Here is a 6,000-nt window from a genome sequence, read left to right on the forward strand (position 1 = left end):
GAGCACTAATGTAAACATGGAAACTTTTGTATTTTTACCTTTCAAAATAGGCTTTTTAATGAGTTAGCTCCTTGTCGTTATAAATTATGTGCAAATTTTGCTGAAATTAGAATGACAAGGGATCAACTTGCTTGAGTTAGTCCCCTGTTTCACAAAAAATTGAACGATGAATATATTTTGTGCCCCTTTACTTCAAACAAAATTATGCAAGTAATTAAAAAGTAAAAAGATTAAAATTTTGAAAAACTTTTCTAATAACGAAATTTAATGACTTATATCATCTGAAAATTTATTAAATTGTCTTTCTAAGTGCATTAGAATCTCAAAATCGCAAAAAAGTGAGTTGACCCTTGTAATTTCCAAGGAGCGATATACAGTGGGACCTCGATAGAGTCAACTAATTATTTCCAGGCCTGTTGACTCTATTGGAGTCCGAAAAAAATTAATTAAAATGTAAAATGTTGATAGAAAGGTGTATTATTTTATGTTTGTTCGAGATCATTTAATTAACCAATAAATTCTACACTCTTTGGCCCAAAAAAGTCATATGTATGGGTAAAAGTTGGAGATTAAGAAATTATTTTATGGAATTTTTTTATTATTAGTAAATAATTAAAACATGTGGTAATAGTCAGGTCCATCCATGGTGCGATGTTAAGATTAAGGAAATGGTATCATAAGAAGATCTCCGGTAAATTATTGAAAATTCTGATGCAAATAACATTATTAACTAGAATTTCCTTTAACTCTTTCGTCTTCTTTGGGACTCTGGGTACCCATGGGAAAGAAAATTTTTGTAGACTATTTAGAATCGATAAAATTCCTGTTCTTGTGGACGATTACAAACTATAAGGATGTCCAAATCTAGGATATTTTTTGCAGGATCCCAAATAACTCCTGAGCTGAGATATTTTTGGTCAAAAATCGTAAATTTTCGATTTTCTGCTTCTTTGGAGATATTGTGACTTTTTTTTTTTAATATTTTTAGACCAGAATAAGGAAAACCTCTTGGGGCCAATAAGTATGATAACTAACAATTACAGATTGCATAAATTCGAATAACAATTTTTTCTTGAATTTTCAAAAAACTTGTTCAAACTTTATGGGTACTCTCGTCCCCAAAAGTCTAGAGGTCAAATGTAAGGTTATCCCGCCAATTTCCGCCATTTGCTTTTTGACACCAACTTTTGTAACAAAATTCCAAGCGGGAGCGAAATTTTTGTCAATATGGCCGATAATTTTGACATTTGGCAGCGAGGGAAATTGCTTTCTGGGAAGTTTTTCCTATTCTTCCTGATTTTGGTGAATTCCAGGGCAGAGGATTCTCATACATTTTCCGTACAAAAATGTGGTAGGGTAAGTGTGCCAAATTTCGGCCAGCTTGCAATTCCGGCCACCTTTTTTGTTCTTCGAATTTTCATGAATTTTTAGTTTTTACATACTCCAGAGATTATACAATGCTAAAGAATAACAAAAAATGTAGCTTCGACAAACGAGATGACGTGAAATAGACATTTGAAAAATTCCCGAAGGGCAAGGAACTAGGAGAATGAAGGTGGCCGAAATAGGGCACCAAAGCTATGTCTACATTTTTATTCATTTTAAAATGTTTTAAGAATGATTTTAGAGTAATTAAAGACGATAAACTGTCTACAAGGTTCTAAGCAACACACCTTAAGTAGAAGGAATGAAAAAAATCAATTTCAATTAAATATTTTTATATTTCAAACTTGAGACTTTGGCGCTTGCATGCAACTATGCCGAAATTTAGCACACTTACCCTATATTTTTTCTTAAGTGATTTTTTAGTTTTAGTATAAAACAAAATGCAATCATTTTAAAACGTTTACCAAATGAAAGAGTTCTAATGTTATGTTATTAGCACAAAATTTATAATGATTGCACGAGGATAATAGTGCCTAAAACCCCTAAAACCTTCATGAAAAAGACGTAAAATTCGCAAATTTTTGAATTTTTCTAACAAATTTTCTATCTGTAACATCAGTAAAATTTTAAATGTAGTAAAAATATATTTTCTGTATATGTGGCTACCATTTCATGTTTTATTTATTTTTGTGGGATCTAAAGTTTAAAAAATATAAAGAACTTAAGAAAAATATACCATTTGTGAATTAAAATGCTCCATCCGTTAGTTAATCATCCTAGGTGAATTCTGATTGTCCATGAAGTGTCTTTTCGGCTTTTGAAAAGGCTTAATGTATCTACAATAACATCATGTTGAGAGAAATGTGTTTTAATGTGTTATTGTGTGAAATATTTTAAGGAATCTGTTGGCTGGCAGGAATTTGGTGCCTCTTGAGCATTTCCTGGATATCCCAGAAGATCCTGGTTAATAATTCTTCTCGTTTTAGTGATCAACATAGTAAAGGAGTCCTTTGACATGCAAAAAATAATTCACAAAATCGATATTGTTGACTTCTGGAAAATTGAAGTTTGTATCCTTTGCGTTCTTTTGGGGACGAGAGTACCCAAGAGTTTTCCAATTTCCCAGAGGCGGAGAAAATTCTTTCTCTACAAAAGTATCATATTTGACCACTAAGACTTACAATAAAGTGAGTTTTACGGTTTTACTGAAATTCGTTCGCTGAATATGTTGTGGTCCGGATAGAGTTAAACTGAAGAAATTGAAAGTTCTTTTCATTATGTCATAGTTCTAACCTTCACAAAAAGAGCAATAAAACCAATTTTTCTCATTTTCTTCATATCTATAATATGGGTGCTAAATGGTTAGATATATGGTCTTGAAGTTTTTAGATGACCCCCTAATAAGTCAATCTCAGGTTATTAATATGACAGTCATTTCCTCCCTACCCTCCCCTTCATCTCTAAGATCGTTTTTTTGATTACAGGAAATCACGTCATAGTAGTTTTTCGGAAGATTATGGGGAAAGATAGGGTGGAAATCAGGGTCGTATTAATAATCTTCCAGGTCGTCCGAAGTCTCAAAGTCAAAATCTTTAATCATTCAGCATACTTTTATATAAAATTTACAAAAAAGGACGTTTTAACCGTTTTTTGGCGACCAATTTTAATTTTCTGTCGATTATTTTGTTTTTAATCCAAATTTTTTTAAATTAAAAATGTAACTTAAAATTAATTTACACGTTTTCTTTAGAAGGGTAATTTTTATGATCGTTTATCATGTACATTTTTTTTTTATAAACAAATAAGTTATTTAAAAAATTTGAATAAATTAAAAAAAAGTTTCTTCAGGATGTTGTACTCAAAAAATATAGCATTCTGTACGTTTTTCCTTACATTACAAATTTCCTTATATTACGATCATGGGTTTAATAAAAAAAATCTTAAAACAATAGAGAAAACCCTCAATCGGTCAAAACGCTTAAAATCACGAAAAGAAAAATATTTTGTTGAAAACTTATTTCATGGTTAATATACGAATTTTATCATAATATTATCATGTACTTACATAAATGTTTTTCTTTTATTAAAAACGTTACATTGATACACCAAAACACTAATTTTACTTTCGAACAAATCATTAATAAAATCATATAATATTATTAGTTCAATAATAAAGGAAAAGTTGACTCTATCGGACTCAATTTGGATCCAATTTGACTCTATCGGTGTCCGTAGAGCAAAAAAAAATAGCTGTTGACTCTATTGGAGATTGCCTCTATCGGGGGTTGACTCTATCGAGGTCCCACTGTATTTATTTTTTATAGTTTAACAAATCACTTGATATCTTTTACTCTGTTTCACTTTTTCATATGGAAATTCATTTTAGTTCGATTCATTTAGGTGTACTTATTTCATAATCACACCTATTTAATTGTGATTGTTATAGTTTGTTTAATGTAAATTAAATTTAATGTAATTTTTCTACGTTCAAAAGGCTGAAATTTATTTTAATTCCGTTTTTCTCGTTAAACAATTATACAATAAAAATGTAAAATTCTACAATTTTAGTATTCTACGATCCCTATAAAATTGTATAATTAAAATGCACTATTCAAGAGGATAAAAAGTATTTTTCTAAAGTAATTTTCTCAGTAAATTTCAAAAATAGTTTCGCATTTTTATCCCATCAACCCGATCAACCCCATTCTAATTTTGTTGCTAGAAATCTCAGGTAACATGCAATTTAAAAAATTACGAGAAATATCAGCAATCTACTGAACAAAAAAACATTTTTCAAGTAAAACTTGTTCGAAAAGGACGCATTTTTTCATCTCCTGGAAATAAAGAACAGAAATGGATAATAAGAGTGAAATTGAAAAAAATCCAGAAATTGTAGATAAGAGAACAGAAATGGATAATAAGAGGGAAATCGAGAAAACTCAAGAAAATGGAAATAAAAGAATAGAAATGGATAATAAGAATGAAATTGAGAAAACTCCAGAAATCGTAGATAAAAGAACAGAAATGGATAATAAGAGTGAAATTGAGAAAACTCAAGAAATGGCAGTAGATGGAGTAGATGCGTCTGCTGCCCCATCACATGCACCAAGAAGGAAAAGAAGGGCCTCCAGGAAGCGCTCTAAATCTCGAATGTCTACAAGACGATCATCCAGAAGGAGGAGAAGCCGCTCCCGGAAGTAAGTGATTCTTGATTAAAAGATACAGAGAACTGCAGGAAATATTCACAATCCGTTTGTTTTCGGAAGATTCTACAAAATTTCATCTAAATTCTATTTGGAATAAATTATACTAAAGTTAAATTTATATTTTTATTCGCAACCCTTTGGATATTCTAAGCTAGGTTTTGTTTAGGACAATCTGTCCTTCCTGTGAGCGTCGGAATTTGTTGATCAAATCCTATGAATCAAACACACAATTTCACCAGAGCTTTCGACACTTATCGTGTCTTCCTCAGTGGTTCTTGGTTGGTCTTTTCTTTAGGATTTTTGTCACTAATTTCTCTACTTTCTTATGCATCAGTTTTGAATTTGGTGAGGAGCTAATTTTCTTTCTTTTTTGCACAGCGAACGGACTGTAACTTTAAATAACTTTGAATTTTCACGCTCAAAAATTTAAGAAAAAAAGGATTGGCAAAGCGTCCCAGGCTTTGCGAAATGCTCGAACTCGTAACTTAGATGCTATACCTCAAAAGCATACTTTCACATCATTTACCGTTTACCGGTACGCAACCGATTTGAATCGATTCATAAATCACTCAATAAATTCCACAAAATAATTTGAAGAGTATAATAAAAATTATATTCGAACAAAAATTACTTATCGGTAAATAACCGGTTCATTACAGGTTCACAACCAATTAGAACCGACTTATAAATCACTCAAAATATTTCCCAAAATACACCTCAGGAGTAATTTATTTGAATTTCGTATAAAAATTATTTATCGGTTATGAACCGGTTCATTACCGATTCAAAATCGATTGGAAACGATTCAATTTTGTCGGAAATTCCAAGATCTTTCCAATTAGCCCAAACATGACCCCATTCGCTTGATAAATGCGCTCTCTAGTGTCTTTTTAATCTTTGACCTTGTAAAACCATCATTAGGAATGATTAAACGGTATTTTTGTCTAAAGACGAAATGTCCGCTTGGGTAATCTCGATTATTAGTTGAATTTTGGGGGTAAAGAATCGCGTCGAGCCAATTTTATCCATTTCGACCGCCGAGAACAGTTTACTCGACGCGATTCTTTACTCCCAAAATTCAACTCATAATCGAATTTTCACACATTCCGAGTTGCAAGCACTCCGAGTTGCACACATTTCGAGGTCATCTGTAACGAATCTCAGCTACCATAAGCTTATCTGGGTTTATCACTTACCAAACGATAAGAGATATCGGCTTCCGGTCTTTGGTGACCCCCCACAAGTCAACATGCTCTAGCGAACCAACTTATCCGAATCATCCCCCCTTCCATTTCCTCCAAAAACATTTTTTTTAGTTTGCTCAAAATTGGCCCTGACGATTTCGTTCATTTTTGGATATGTTTTGGAGGTAGTCCAACTGAATATTTCGTCCTTAGACACATATCAC

Source organism: Phlebotomus papatasi, chromosome 2 (assembly GCF_024763615.1).
Source record: "Phlebotomus papatasi isolate M1 chromosome 2, Ppap_2.1, whole genome shotgun sequence".
Classification (NCBI taxonomy): domain Eukaryota; kingdom Metazoa; phylum Arthropoda; class Insecta; order Diptera; family Psychodidae; genus Phlebotomus; species Phlebotomus papatasi.